The 16,986-nt window shown below is 50.7% G+C and overlaps 1 protein-coding gene across 1 annotated transcript in view; it reads left to right on the forward strand.

Moving 5' to 3' along the window:
* The window catches only part of LOC309704681 (uncharacterized protein), a 235,740-nt gene that overhangs the window by 166,816 nt on the left and 51,938 nt on the right, over positions 1 to 16,986 (forward strand). The window lies entirely within an intron of this gene.

Consider the following 16,986-nt stretch of genomic DNA (forward strand, 5'->3'; position numbering starts at 1 on the left):
GACCTACAGTTCCAACCTTCCCGACCTACAGTTCCAACCTTCCCGACCTGTAGTTCCAAAGCTCCCGACCTGTAGTTCCATCGTTCCCGACCTGCAGTTCCATCGTTCCCGACCTGTAGTTCCAAAGCTCCCGACCTGTAGTTCCATCGTTCCCGACCTACAGTTCCAACCTTCCCGACCTACAGTTCCAACCTTCCCGACCTGTAGTTCCAAAGCTCCCGACCTGTAGTTCCATCGTTCCCGACCTGCAGTTCCATCGTTCCCGACCTGTAGTTCCAAAGCTCCCGACCTGTAGTTCCATCGTTCCCGACCTACAGTTCCAACCTTCCCGACCTACAGTTCCAACCTTCCCGACCTGTAGTTCCAAAGCTCCCGACCTGTAGTTCCATCGTTCCCGACCTGCAGTTCCATCGTTCCCGACCTGTAGTTCCAAAGCTCCCGACCTGTAGTTCCAACCTTCCCGACCTGCAGTTCCATCGTTCCCGACCTACAGTTCCAACCTTCCCGACCTGTAGTTCCAAAGCTCCCGACCTGTAGTTCCAAAGCTCCCGACCTGTAGTTCCATCGTTCCCGACCTGCAGTTCCATCGTTCCCGACCTACAGTTCCAACCTTCCCGACCTGTAGTTCCAAAGCTCCCGACCTGTAGTTCCATCGTTCCCGACCTGTAGTTCCAAAGCTCCCGACCTGTAGTTCCATCGCTCCCGACCTGTAGTTCCATCGTTCCCGACCTGCAGTTCCATCGTTCCCGACATACAGTTCCAACCTTCCCGACCTGTAGTTCCAAAGCTCCCGACCTGTAGTTCCATCGTTCCCGACCTGTAGTTCCAAAGCTCCCGACCTGTAGTTCCATCGTTCCCGACCTGCAGTTCCATCGTTCCCGACCTACAGTTCCAACCTTCCCGACCTACAGTTCCAACCTTCCCGACCTGTAGCACCAAAGCCCCCGACCTGTAGCACAACCTTCCCAACCCGTTGTGTTGTTGTATAATTCTGTTAACCAATACCCTGTTAGACCAATAAACCTCGTAGACAACCAAGAACATGACTGATAGAATCATAGCTGTGAAGCCACAAAATCTAGTCACTCACGCATCTTACTGGTGAAGTTCCTAGCTACTGCACGCAGCCAGGACTACGAGTAATATTTACAAGATGGCAATGGTCCATACTGTGTAGTAGTAGTAGTAGTAGTAGTAGTAGTAGTAGTAGTAGTAGTAGTAGTAGTAGTAGTAGTAGCAGCAGCTAGTTAGTTAGTTTTATCGGTACATTCCGATATCATGGTCGACAGGCCCAAGGTCGTGCTTAGTACTGGACAATGTTACCTGCCTGATATTGACAGGGACACTGCTGTGATTGACAATGTCACTGTGCCCCGGAAAAGGAAAGCTTTATTTCTATCGGTTTCCAATGATGTCGTACACGACAGTCCGTCGGACGAACTGTCCTTCTCTGCGTTGTCCACCGCCGATAGAGCTACGTTCCAACTGCTTCTATATCTCACGTATTGTTGCAAAGGTACAGTGCTTCAAGTCACACTAGAGGACCCGGACTTCGTGTCCATGTCGCCACCTATCCGAGAGGATAACGCTCACGGAAGATTGTTTTGTTTTATTCTAAATATGGACAATGACAACGAAGTATCAAGTGGAGACGGCAGTACGCAAGTGCAACCCGACTCCTCGCAGGTGGGATACACACCTAGTAATTATCTACTGGATCTACTTGACATGGACGCTGGTATAGACGTGTTTGGCCAGGACGACGTGGCCGATGTGCAATCGGACGACGAGGACGACGAGGACGACGACGACGAGGAGCTGCACAAACAAGCCTTCAGCGCCTTCATGAGACTGCAGCTGGTCAGGAAGAAACTCTCCTCGCTAAACAATGCAATGGTAGCGATGAAGGATGAGAAAGCTGAATTGTCAGCCATATTCCATTGGGTGGACATTGTCTCGGACGCGTTGAACTCTAAACAGTTGGACAAGAAAACAGTTAAAGAATTACAGGGATCTTTGTACACACCGGTGTGTCAGTCTGGGAAAACTGCAGTGGTGTTGCCGCAGAGCATAACTCGTTTGAAGCTTAAGACCCTCGAGACATCGATATCTACGATGACGGACATTTGCCTGCGAGGCGAAGGCCAGACGTTGTTCAGAGCACTGATGGCTAGTTTAGGACCAACGCGGTGGCTCGAACAAAGCGTCATGTCAACATATAATCCAGATGTGCCTGGCGATGTGACACACGTGGAGAAACTCAAGGCCTTCACCCGCGATCTGGCGCGGGGATCGCAATCGCGAGTCGACTCGCGAGGACTGATTGTGTTTAGATACACCCTGGACAGCCTCATAGATTCTGACACCCCAGACTTGTTCACTCGAAGCATGCTTCACAAACACGTACCGGTGAACAGGAGTGTCGTGGATGTCGGGTTGCGCAAAATACGCACCCAGCGCAGAACTCTACATCTCGCGCGCATGTTAGACAGCGGACGCTGCGACTGTAGCCGCGGGAGTGGCGACAACATGCCGTGCCGAGGACAATGTTACGCGGCGTATGCCTGCTACTACAATCACGCAGAAACGCACCCATTTGTCACAAGCAAAAACGATCACAGCTACTGTTTTGCACACTTGTTCCCACAGTTGGGTAAAGTCGAGCGTATGAGCAAAGAAATGAAACAGGAGTACGGTGACAGGGATCAGTTTGAGCTCATAGCGGATATGGTCTTTACAATCTTGACAAGACGGCACTTTGGCGAACGAGATGCAATATACATGGGTTTACACGAAGTTGTAGATGGGAGTCGAGGCAACGCATCTTTGTCTCTCGGACACCACCTGCCGGACATACATTCACAGCTATGCAGGACAGTCTGCGACGACGGCCAACGGGAGTACGCCAGCGTAAAGGTGTACGACGCGGCAGTGGTTAAACACCTGTTCTGTGACACCTTGGCAATAACTAGACTGTTTCAAGCGTCGACCACCTTTAATTACATCATAACAAACACCGCACCCAGATACACCATCGAACGTATCATGCTGTTGAACATCACCGGTCCCGGGGAAGGTAAAAGTTACGCTAACAACGTGCTGGAGCATCAATTTCGCGCGGTGAGGAATTGCATCGAGAGGCTAACTTCGTTCACGATGCAGGCCTTCAAGTACAAGCAGAAGAGGAACGCTTGTGTGGTGATGATAGACGACGCTCACATAACACACGAGAAAAACACCAAATCGATCGACAGAGAATCAAACGTCATCCCCAACACGTTCAAAAATCTGTTGGACACCAGCACCCTAGAAAGCGACGTCGTGACCAAAGACCCCATGACAGGCAAAATTGCCACGGTGAAGTTCCAAGCTGTTCACAACTGCGGGTTTGTGTGGAACACAAACACCATGGGGTTCATGAGCGACGCCTGGGCGGACAGGTGTCTGATAATGGAATCTGAACATCCTAAAGAGGTCAGTCGCACTCGAAGCACTGTACAAATTAGGGATGTGGTGGAGAAGCGGAAGATGGATCGCATCGCAGCGCTTTGCCTATACAGACAGAATCTAATACAGTCTGCTACGATGATCGCGGACTCCGAGGTCGTGCAATTCGGAGTCCGGTTTGACAGCGCTAGAGACGCGTGCGTCGCCGCGTTTTACGAGACGCACATCGAGTGCGCGGGGATGGTGGGCCGGAGGGTTGCTTTCTGCATAAACCAGCTGGTGTTCGCGGAGGCGATGAAGCTGGCCTGTCATTTTGTGTTTGACATTTGGATCCCTCCCTGGACTCGTATTCCCGATAAGGCCGACTACCCGGATTGCGACTCGTTCACAAGGACGCTGAACGAAAACAGACTGCGAGCGCTGAACAAGCTGTCCTTCGGACAAATATGCTTAGAGACCAACGCCGTGTACAAACTGTGCACGGCGGCCTGTCTGCCGGATATATGTCCTCGCGCCCTCGACTCGCAGGGAAGGTTTGCGTGTAAGGTGTTGGGATACGTTTTAACACAGGTGTACGAACAGAAACTCAAGACGACTATCAAAAACGGCAGCCTGTCTGTTTCGGGGATAGAGGACATGTTTTTCTCGGCGGAGCACAACAAGGACGACAATGGCACTGCGCACGAGATGCTCATGTTGTGTTCGACGTGTAAAGTGCCGGCTAGGTCTGCTGTCGACAGCGAGGTGAAGACGCGTAAATTGTGCACGTACAGATTGTCCCATAGCCAGCTTCCCTCGCACGTGAAGAGAGGTCGGGCGAAGGTGAATAAAAAAGTGAGCACTGTCACGTTGTCCCTTGAAATGCTGTATGACATGTTAGCGACCTACGCCCCCGATTCTCATGCTGGATTCTGGTCTCAAGTCACCTCGGGTATGGTGGAGTCTTACGAGCAGAGCGCCGACGAGGAGGAATGGGAGAATGCTATGGGTCAGTGTTACGAGAACGCGAACGAGCGACCTCCGCAGTGTCCTAGGTTGTCATTCACGCTAGACTTCACAGAGGACCCGCTTCGCTCGCTGGTGTTGGAAGCTACAGCCGGTGTGAAGGCATTGGACGAGCTAACCTTCCACAGATGTGTGCTGGGCGGCGAGACGTTTCAGTGCTCGGCGCCTTTGTATTACGGAGCTGTTTTACTCGAAGCGCTGGGCGAGGAGGCTCCCCATCTGGCTTACAACGAAAGCCACCTCAAAGAAGCCAACGTGGGCCCGCGGCACACGTTCCACGGACCGAGGTTGACGGTGTATTCCGGAGACTACGCGGGTGTACCGGTTAAGAACATGAGTTCGTTTTGCAAAACTAGGACTACGTATCATCAGGATCAAGTGCTTCTGACGAACGATACAGTGGACAGGGACTACCTCTTCGAATTGGAAGAAGATTGGGAGTGGAAGGATGCGTGTGATGTGTTCAATCACGTTTTCAAAGATGACATTTTTACGGTCGACATGTTGAAACGAGATTACGCTGCGACCATGATCACAATGGTCAGCGATTATCGACGCTCGGGGCCTTGTCGTGGGGACCCAGACGACGGTAGAACGGCGCTTGCGTTGCGGAGACACACACCTCTTACACACGGTGGACAGAGAGAGGATTGTAGTGACCCAACGCAATGTTCGCATGCTGCACCACAGGGTAAACGTTCACAAAAAAGAAAACAGACGCCATCGCACCACTCTTCGCAACGGGAGAGATCTCACGGATCGAAACGGGGATCGTCCAAGAAACACAGATCTTGTGATTAGAAGTGTGCACGTACATGTTGTTGTTGTTGTTGTTGTTGTTGTATATACTTTCCATGAAATAAAGTGTCTTGTTGGTTGTCGTTGTATATACTTTCCATGAAATAAAGTGTCGCTGCTTCCTTACTATACACATCTAGTTTGTTTCTTTTTAGCTAGTGTGCGGTGCAGGACAAAGAAGAAGGACAGGAATGTGTAGAAGACCAACATACCTCAAAAGCAATTAGATTCAAGACAAAAGTCAGAATAAAGCTTTCGGTGAATTTATTTACACAAATATATACACATTACACCGCTTCCCTGGTAGCTAGAAACTGGTACTTTTGCTCATAGCACGCAGAGTACCGTTGGACCTTCGCTTGACGAATATATACAACACAGGGTTTGACAGGCAATATAAATGACCGACACCCGTGCAAATGTTCAACACTGTAGCTACGTTGCAATGTCTATGTGAACGAAAGTACAGCACACTGACGAGCCACGGTGTCCAACAGCACACGAACGATGCAACAGTGACCATCGGCAATATCTTCGCCCTTCTGTATGTGCGTGTTACGCGCTTGCCCAGCACGGTATTTTGTATGTGATTCTTTACAGTGTGTACAATCATGCTGTTACAGTATATGATAGCAACTGTAGGCAAAAGAAAAGACACGGTCATCCTAAGCCAAAAACTGAGGTCCTTCATTATAGGTGGCATGGCGTTGTAACAAAACATTACGGGAGACGTTGGGGATAACCGAATAGTCTGCCAGTAAAACATATCCACCGTAGCAGATACAGCGGGTATGCATCCGCATATAGCACTCACTAGGCTTCTGCTTCTGCGGGACGCGCTCATTCCTCTATTGTGTACAATCTTCATATATCTGTTGACGTTCACGAAGACCAACAGGCACACCCCGTACTGGAAAAAGAGCTGTGGGCAAAAAAAAAAATGAAAACACAGTGAGTGTTACACATGTCCAAGTCACGGTGTCACGTCAAACGTACTGTAGTAGCTACGATGTTAGCACATACCGTGGTCAGGCCTTTAAAGACTTTACACATTGCGTATCCGAATATCCAGCGGCCGTGTAACACACTTTGGGTAAGCCACACAGGCAGAGTGAGCAGAGTGCATATGTCACAGATCCCCAATTGGGTAAAATACACATCGATGTTAGCAGGCCTCTTCCTCCTTCCATTTCTCGAATGAAGTATCAGCAACATGTACGAGTTCGCAAACAAGCCCAGTAACATCACCACCCCATGGATAACAGGCACGTACACGGCACTGCTGTTGTATGCTGCGTTTCGGTCACAGCTATGTGTACGGCTGAGCAGAGGCCTGATTGTCTCATTGTACCGCACGATGGTACGGTGTGAAATGTTAGCAATCGGCTCCATCTTGTCAAACTCAAGCCTACGGTGTAGCTGTATTTGTGCTCATGCGTGAAGTCCACTTAAACTGTGCCTCGGGGTGTCAAGCTCGCCGACCTGGCTACGGCACCGGCCGACCTACGGCACCGGCCGACCTACGGCACGGGCCGCAAACCTACAATACAACTGTCCCGTGGTTTATACGACACAACCTGAGAGGCCACACAAACGCTTGCTTTGGGGTGTTTGACATTGCCGGTAAAGGTATCGCTGAAGCTGGCATCCCAGATACAGCCATGTCTTCTGTAGAGATCCACATAATCGCCGGCGTTGTCCGCAGAGGGAGGCCTGATGTGAGACAAGCGCCTCCTGTTAGTTCATACGTGCGACGTTATCGCGTGAGCAAATGGCGTCTGCGTACCCTGGATCGTAGGATCATTGAAACGACTTTAACTCTGATACATGCGGTGATCCCTGCAGATAAATTCGAGCAATACTCGTTGCGACTAAAGGCACGTTTTGAAGGCTGGATAACATCTCACGCCCCGAACGAGCCGATCGCAACGACATCACTTGCAAGCGCCTTCGCCCAGGACGTATCTGACAATAACTGGCCCTATTTTGTCAGCCGTGGAGAACTCTTAAGTGACTCCGCTATTACATTCGGTGCACGTATTGTAAGGTACGAGGAGGCGCATGTACCGTGGTGGGTGTGGGACTCTATGAAAACACAACCTAAGTACACTGACGCCTTGACCGCAGAAGAGATGGCTCGATGCAGGGGAGCTCCCAGCGTGGGTGTGGGCCGAATGCAACCTGTAGTCCGGGAGCCGCATCATCGATCACCATGGGAGGGCTTCGCCTCGCCGGACCTTGAACATGAACGCCGGTTGACATTTGTTACCCAGGATCCAGGTCGCTTGCAAGCGAACGGGCCTGGTGGTCCGCCGGGTGTAATTGGCGCAGACGCTGGAGAACGCTCGGACTCGGACTCGGATGCGGCTGCAGGATCTCGCGGGGCTGATCTGCCGGCGTGTTGTTGCTGTTACGAAAGGAAGCCAATGTGCATGTTGAGCTGCGGACACATGTGCTGCTCGGCATGCATCGACCAGGGCGTCAGGGTGACGAAGAAGCGCTCGTGTTTTCTGTGCAAAGCGGAATGGACTTTTTGTCGTGCGGTGGACACGAGCAGTGTCCAGCCGGACATTGTCTGCGTAGAGTGCAATAAGCCTAGGGTGTACATAATGATATGTGGCCATGCAACCTGCGGTTGTTCTACCAGGGTTTGTCCAACGTGTAACACTGGGCCGACAGTAAGAGTTTTCATGTGACTGACCTAACTGTGGTGGATACAAAATAAATACGTTTGGATTTCGCCTGTTGACTGTAGTTGCAAATAAACATTACACACGCTGTCTTGTTTTATCGCATGTTTATTTTGCATCCGTATAACACATTCAATAATATACATGACAGACATACATCTCGTCAAAGTGAACACATACAGACTGTACAATCACAAACCAACAACCCGCTGGGGTGCACTTAGATTCTTCTGTACATTAACATATACAAATGAGCAGGCAGGTTGTAGTACGATAAGGGTAATACAGGGCACTGTTTCACAACATCGCCGTCAACAAAATACCACTTGGACATCTTTTTCACAAAGGCTGCGTAATGACCGAACTCATAGGGGCCTGTGTGAGTTATCATACCGTACAGTTCGTACTTTGTAGGCTGTGAAGTTGCAGACATCCTGCTACAGTCTAGTTCTTCTGGTACGTCGATCGCACTGGCGTTGACCATAAGCTCTCCGCGTTGCACACACCGCTGCCCTCTGGCAAGGGTGAAACACAGGACCGCGGGTAGCTCTGTGATATCCGTATTGACGTTCAGCTCCGTCTCCTCTTGACAGGTGCCACAGTGGTAGTCGGACACTCTAAAGGACTCAGAGTAGTCGTCCATGTAGTCCTGTAGCTTACTTGGCTCGTTTTCCCCAATATATACAATCACGTTGTTCGCCGCATGGTGCGAGACGCATTCCGCGTTACACGTTGAACACTTTGCCGATTGTCGTTTCCGTATAGTCCACAGGTCAGATGCTTGTTTGCATCGAGGGTCGCCGTCGTCCGCCAGTGCGTTTAGCACGCACTTAAACACCGAATCGGCATCTTGTTGAACCTCGTATGTCATGCCACTGTATCGAATTAGCGCGTCCACAAGTGAATTCGGATCGCACGGCGGCATTCCCGGAGTGTTACGGTCCATGTCCCGTAAGACACTCGTCAGTTCGCTCGTCACGGTGCTGTAGCTGGCTCTATCGCAGTCGGCGTCGTCGACATCATCGACAACAACAACATCATCATCGTCGTCGTCATCAGATCTGGTCAACGTGATCCTAAAGTCATCTGTGACATACAGACACTGCAATACACTGTTTACGGCGCAGTGAGACCCAACGTTGATCAGCCCTCTCATGTTGTTTATCCTGCGTGCTGCGCGCGGCAGACAATGCTCAATAGTCCGTCGTGCAGTAAAGTGGCACACCCCTAAACAGTTCGTCCAGTGTCTTGATTGCTCCTTTGGTAGTCTCCTTTGCATCAATATGCACTAGTAGTATAATTATCTTGAAGTGATACGAGCTGAAGTTTGACAGGGGAGTCAACGTGACATGTTTTGTGATTTTCATAACGGGAGCCCAATCCAATAGCGCTGCCCTGTCGTGAGTGTACAGGCATAGTAGATCGAGGGACTCAAACATATCTCGCCTCAGCTCGTCCAAGCTTGGCACTCCTGAAAGTGCACTAGGTCTTAGTGTGATCTTAGTAAGACCCTGAGTGCAGTCCAGAGTGGTAACTGCGAGCGCGTTATCCCATAGCGCCTTAGCCTTTACTCTCAAGACAATGTTTCGCACAAGGTCTTTGACGAGTCCGCTGTGGTGAAGTGTCGCATCAGCCGCGCCGGGGGCCGAGTCCGGGCGGCACGCGGTCTTAGAAAACCTCGTGAACGGAAGACGGGTCGGGTTTCCGCACACCAGAACCTTAGCTGTACATTTATTCAAGTTGGCCTCGCCGACCCTCGAGCCTACCCAATTTGGTACGTCGGACAAATATTCTCTGAACGTAAAGTGCGTGTGCGCTAGCGATGACACAACGGGCTGAACTCTTGTGATAGCGCTGGCAACATTCCGCTGGCTCAACTCTGTGACCAAACGCTCTATGTCTTGGCTATTTGAAAAAGAAGACTGACATTTCTCTAGAAATGGCACAGCGGGAGATCCCGGCTCGTGCTTACTAAGTAGTTCCAAACACACAGATGTAATTCTCGGGCTGTGGGCACCTAGCAACTGTTGATGGTCCGGCTGGGGAAAGTGAGCGCTCAGATAACCCACTATGTCGATCATCACAGCCCCTCGGCCGAGTAGTAGGTGCTCGGTTGCCATGTTCGTAGGTAGCACGTTGTTCTCGGCGGCAGCTTTCAATGTCAAGAGAACTTGCATCAAGCACGGATAAAAGGATTCTCCCTGTTGCAACACCCAGTTGATCATCTTGGTGGATCTGAAGAACTGACCGTATTGAAACACGTATAGCCCATGAGCCTTAGCTTGCTTGTACACAGATTCCCTAGGTCCGGCAAACAATGAGGGATGTTCTTTTGTCAGCCGACATGCTCTTTCCACGACGTCGCGTTGGAAACACGCAACGTCGTCCTCCGTGGGGTTCGTGACAATGACCATGGTGACGTCGGACTCGCCTTTGGTCTGCTTAGTACGAACAAGGCATTTGACGCGACTGGGTTGACTGAGAGACGGCCTAGTCGACTGACGGTTTCCCGCAGCGGCTACATTGTACGCAGCTGGCACCTGTGGGACCGAGGGTGCCCGGGTAAGCGCGTCCTCCGCGGCAACGACACCCGTAGGCGCTCGCCCCCCCGTTTTATCGCTCGGCTGTTGGCCGCTAAGGGCAGCGTCCGCCGTGACATTGTGAAAGCCGGGCACCGCACCCGGCTGCGCGGCGGCCTGTGTTCGTTTTGCACACGGACGAAATGCCCCTACGCGGTCGGCATCTGCAGCACAGAGCGTCTCCAGAGTACTTTCCAGCGATTCGCCAGCTCTACGCTTTTCGGAGCATGCCTTTCTGACGCAATCGGACAGCGCTGTTTCTTTTTCTCTATACCACGGACTGGGTTGTAAATCCGGCGATAAGCGTATCAAGTCTATGCCGTAGTACCTTTTGCTCGTGTGTGTATACACCCCAAGCTTCTTTTCTTGCACTAGTATGCGGAACTGGTCGGGGACACAGTCGTTTGCTACGATGGCATCCGTCGCTCTGTACTGGCCGACCTGCATATTACTGGGGATTACGTGAACCGGCGAGGTGGCGTGTGATACGTCATCGTTCAAATACGTGTAACGGTTCAATTTCAACAACTCGCCGGGCGTGCTACGTTCTTGGGGAAACAAGGTGATGCAAAGCACGCCCATGTTAACGAAAGCTTTGTCTCGAATATTGCGGCCCATTTCACCCAGCGTACGCCCAATGGTTGCGGTGGTGGGCCTAGAGTGTCCGTACTTGCCGTACAGCGTCGCGCCGTCGTACGCTTTCATGTAGTTGCTTTGAAATGCAGTCGTGGGGTCTGAAGGCGTGTACACGCCGACGAGTTTAGAGAGGCTATCCCCGTAGGTCTTCTTACAGAATTCGGACGGCGTCTGAGCACGCCTGTATTCTATCAACGGGGATCCCGTGTACAGTTCCCACATGACACAATACCAGCTGAACACATCGCTGGCCGTGGTGGAATTTAGGCACCAAAGCACTTCGGGGGCCGTGTGCACTCGATTGCCCCGTTGCTGGTCTGGAGTCGAGTAGTTGCAGGCTGTGCCAAAGTCGCTGATCTTAAACGACAGCTCCACCGGTTTTCTATTGGGTTGATGGCACACGAGGATATTTCTGTACGTCAGGTCTCGGTGTTGAACATGTCTCGCGTGTAGGTACTCCAGTCCTCTCAATGTATCCAATTCCACAATGGGTATCAGCGCCAGGTGCACGGCGCTGTCGGTGGAGGTGCTCGATTCGGACCTCTGCAGGTTGTTCATCCTGGCCATGAATTCCTGTAAGGAGAATAGGGCTCTCTCCATCACGATCACGGCCCTGCCGCCTAACGGATACTGCGGTATGTCGCACCAATATCCTCCAAAGGTACGTAGTATGTTTGGGTGCTTCATCGAAACGCCTATGGCGATTTCTTCCACTTGAGTGGCGATGTGCGCGTATCGGTAAAACTGATCCTCTATAAACGGCAGGCTCCAGTCTGCCATTTCTGGGAACATGTTAACTTTTGCAACTTGTACGTTGGAGGTTTCCACGATGATGCCGAACCCGCCTCGGCCCAACAGCATACTGGGATCTTGCATTGACTGCTGAATGTCAATGGAACACTGCAGGTTACTGGGTAGTCCGCTGTACACGGACCAAGGGTTTACCGTAGTAGCTTCACAGTCAGCAACGTCGACGTACTCTCTATGGAAACTGTCTAGCGAACTGGAGCGCTTTCTTTCTTTCGCGGGTGAACTGTAGCTTTGTGGTCGATGCACGTGGAGTATCGGGTGATCGCCCTGGATCCTCGGATGTATCTGTTGGTATGGTTGCGCGGTGAACGTGGGTAGGAACGAAGTGCGTCTGGTGTTTGTTTTGATCAGCCGGTTTGTATTGTCCAGTAGGTCGCTGACATTCTTAGAGTACGGGGCCGTAATCTTAGGGTTAGTCATGAGAAACACCACCACAGAGTTGTACTTACTGGATATCGCATTTATTATGTACACCAGGAGGTATTTTGTTTGCTTGCTGATTTTAACCTCTTCCTGTACGGCTATCTCCTGTATGGCTAACAGCTGCACATCGCTCCGATCTTCCTCTCGTATATATCTTTCCAGTTCGGCCACCGTGTCGCAACTGGGACCTGGCACGAATCCGCTTCGGCCGGTCTCCGAGACGACAGACAGTATCCCTTGTAGATCATTATAACGAAACGTCCTCACGTGAAACGGACTGTATTTTTCGACCAGATCCAAAAGCAAGTCGCAGTATCGTTTGCCCCTGCCGGAGCGCGCAGGGGCGGCCATTGGCAGAGCTGCGGGTCGGACGTTGAAATACAGCGAATTCAGATTAATCTTCCGTCCTTTCTCTCTCTCTCTCGACAGGTAAATAAATATGAACTCTCGCAGAGAGATCACATTTTCGGGTACAGCGACAGCCAACCTGTTTGAGTGTTTGGTGATGAGCGGCTCGCCTGCCACGGGCTACCTGCACGCCGCCTCGTTCAGGGATGTGAGGACACTTCAGATGGGCCTACAGCTTCTAAGGGACATGTGGACAAAGGTAGATGGGTTGTACGTCCCGAAATCCGACTTAGAATCCCTGCATGCGATGGAATATAAGAGCGCTGGATCCCACCCTCCGGATATCCCTCAGTGTATTGCAGTAGACGCGAGGAAACTGGCTAGATATTACATATATCTCCTTTTCCGTTACTGTGTCAGCGCAGCGGAGCACGGTTCGGCTGGCAGAGTTCACAAAGAGCACACGCTGCATCTTACGGACATCCCAACGTCTTGGATGCAATCTGTGACATCCACGAATTTTCCCTCCGCTCCTCCGATGATGATCGCACACCAGAGCGTTCCCGGCGTGCGCCAGCAGCAACAGCCTCAACCTAGTGGAATGACACAGGTGAATAGTACCCATCAACACGAACAGAGGTATACCGCTACACATGCTCAGGAACACTTGACGCTCCGTGATATTACACCGCAACAACATCATCGACACCAGCAACTCTATAACCCCGGCGACGTCCCACTTCGGCATACTCTAGCACACGAACAAACAGCAGCCGAACGTAACAGACAACTCACCTCGACGCACAAGGTCAACCCTGAGATCCCACCAAAGAAGCCCTGTGCTATTGTTGGGAAACGACCCCACGTGCAGCGTCGCTCCGGAGGAGCTTATCGGTCCGCTGCGGAGAGCGATGACGATTAGAGCTCTCTCTACCTCACGCACACACACGCACACACACACACAGAGAGAACAGTATAAATACAAACACACACACACACACACACACACACACACACACACATATATATACAGAAGCAGCTCTAATGTCAAACAACTATGGCTTTGCAAGGAAATAAGGTCGAGGTTGGTCGTTTCAGTGAAGGAATGTATGTCAAGTCTGAGCACCACGTACACGAAAGCCTGGCCAGAACATGTGGTGTGTGCATGGACGTCATACTTACCAAACAGAATCCCTCGGAGCGCGTCTTTGCCATCTTACCAAACTGCCAACATTGCTTCTGCCTGCACTGTATACGAACCTGGAGAAGAAAGACAGATGTTGTGTCATACAACGCGGCGAAGGGATGCCCTGAATGTCGGACTGTGTCCTTTTACTTCATACCGTCTAAATGCTGGGTGACAGATCAGGACGAAAAGAACGAGATCATCAGCCTCTACAAGACGAGTATTCTGTCCAAAATAACATGCAAATATTTTCTCAAAGGCAACTGTGTGTTTGGGCCGGACTGTTTCTACAAGCACAGTGCAGGATCGCCCAACAACAGACCACTGTTTTACTAGCGGATCGACACAGCCAGCGCAGAGAAGTGACTGTAGACAGTGTTACACGGCCTGCAAGGGACTGCAAGCGTCCTATTTGGAGATGCTGTGATTCATAATACTACTGTGCTTGTCTCTGGGTCGTGCGTTGAGGCTGCGTTTGGTATCTCGATGCCTCCCATTTGTACCTGCTGCATGTATCTACGCGTCTCTGTTTAACAGTCACTATTTTTGATGGTATTGCTGAATAAAATGTATAAAATCTTTTCTTTGTGTATGTGTGAATCATTTGACCCAATGTTTACTCGAACACTAACAAACAGAATCGCACTGCTGTTTAAATGTTGACAATAAAAAACTTTTTATTACGTGCCGCAGTTGGTACAATATCGTCGTACATTTGTTGTCAGTCAAATAACTGTCATATGCACTTGTTACAATATCTTCATACATTAGTTGTCTTGCATTGTACAAGTAAAGTCCAGTCTTCTTCTCAACTCAAGTCTTCGTCTCACACATCGGTGAGACATACTTGGTTCACGAAGTTTCACTGGGGCTCCCAGTCTGGCTTTGACAGGAACCCGAGTCCCCTTCGAGGTGTACTGCTTATTCCTGCGTGGCGTATAGTACATATTCACAGCTTCAAACTCGTACGACAGGTTTCTGCGAATACGGTCCTTGCCGCCCGCACGCTTCAAATCGGACCGGTCTCGACGTCTCAGCCCGAGACGACTTTTAACCGGAGCTCTGGGTGGCACTGGCGACACGGCAAGCTGCGCCATGGGTGAAACGACCCCTTCTGTGGGATAGCCCCCTGTCCCTTGAGCCAGTGCAGACGTAGTCTCAATACAGGTAGCCTCAGTCGTCTGGCCCTGGACTTTGTTCCACGCTTGCAAAGAGTTCTCGTGCGTTGTATCCATAAGTCGTTTTGAATACAACACGCTTCTAAGTTGGTTACACAATCTTTGATGGCGATCGGCAAATTCTTCACCGTATTGATGCAGAGCGTGGTGACGCGTCATGCCCAAGAAGGTCGCGAAAGACGTGTTTTTAAACCGATCGCACAAATGTCCAAGGTTCCAGATGGTCAGGTAATGGTGCACAGCCATAGCTTGTGTACGAGGTGTAACTCGAGAAGCTGTGTTGGATGAGACTTTGTTTCTTGGGTGGATTGTCTTATACTCCGGGTCGGCCGGGTAATGTAGCCAGGTCGGCCGAGTAATGTAGCCAGGTCGGCCGGGTAATGTAGCTATGGACCCCCCCCCCCCCCTCCCCAGTGTGTTTGTGAGAATAAGGGGGTACGTCGACCGACTGACACAGAACACAGTGATCGTGGGAGCACAAAAAACACATAATACTGTTTATTTCCAAATAGTATGCGTTAAACACATGATACAGAATGAATGGTGATAACACAATTGTCATACTTTCAAGCAAGCTGCTCCTGTAGCAAGCCTATATTATGTTACATTTGCAAAAACATTAGACCGCCAGGATGAACGCCAACATGCTCAGGGAGGCTATCACAACGGAGCCTCGTGTGGATAGTGTAGAACGCGAATATGCACCATCTCCGTGCATTGTGGTCTCGCCGTGTGCTGCGGTCGTGGTGTCGAAATACCGCGGGGTCTCTGTTGAGATCGTGAGCTCTTCGTCCATTGTGGACTCGCCGTGTTCTGTGACTGTGAGGACGATAAGGCATTCAAGCTCTGTGGGGTCTCTGGATTCACCTGTCGGAACCGTACACGAGTACAACCCTGTGTCAGCCACACTGACGTTCCTTACAATCACAGAAACGTTTCCGTTGGTCATGGATGGGTCGATCAGCCGCACTCTGCCGTGGAAGTCTGCGTGTTGCTTGGTCTCCTTTGCGTGTTGCTTGGTCTCATTTAAACGCTTATTCCAAACGTGAAACACGTATCTGTCATCGGTGTATCCTTCCTTCGTCCACAATGCGATCAGGTTGTCGTTGGTACGCCTCAGACTCTCACAGTGAAGAGCGACATCTTGTCCGCTCGTCGCGCTTACGTGTTTGGGATCTGATGGCAAGAAAACAAAAAAAAAAACATTCGAGTAGTCACACAGCGGGGTACGATCGAAAGGTGTTACTTTGGGCGTGCAATGGACAGTGTTCACGTAAAGCAAAGGCAAGAGTGTGCAATGCAGGCCATTAAACGTTGCAAGTGACTACATACCTGTTGTGTTGAGAGCCGTAGCTAGGGACAAGGCGCACAGCAACATCCAAAAGCACGAAAGGCGTAACGTTGCCATATCGTTCGCTGTCGATTCACCGAGGTTATTGTTAACGTGTGATACTTGTGGCTCCTATTACTGTCTGTGCCGTTCGGACTATATGAGTCTTAATAAAATACTCTCCCCCCCCCCTCCCCTCCCCAACCCCGACCTAGGTAGTTCGGATCCCCGACCTAGGTGAGTCGGATCCCCGACCTACAGTCAGACACACAAGCAAAAAAAAAAAAAAAAAACAAAACAAAAAAAAACCACACAACAAGACCGACCGATGTGCTCAACGAGCGTTTTATTTCGATGTGACATATGAATTAGGCAGTGTGGTTCCTATACTCTACAACAACAAAAGGTTCACACAGTCTATCGTTCACCTGTAATACACTTCGCCCTGCACACGGACCATTTCGCCCCCTTGTTGTAACTCTTCTCTGGTGTGACACAACAAAAGGAAAGCATTGCGGACTCGCTGTGTCCTGCGGTTGGTGATAACACAATTGCC

The sequence above is a fragment of the Aulonocara stuartgranti genome, assembly GCF_965226115.1.
Source record: "Aulonocara stuartgranti genome assembly, chromosome: 4".
Taxonomy (NCBI): domain Eukaryota; kingdom Metazoa; phylum Chordata; class Actinopteri; order Cichliformes; family Cichlidae; genus Aulonocara; species Aulonocara stuartgranti.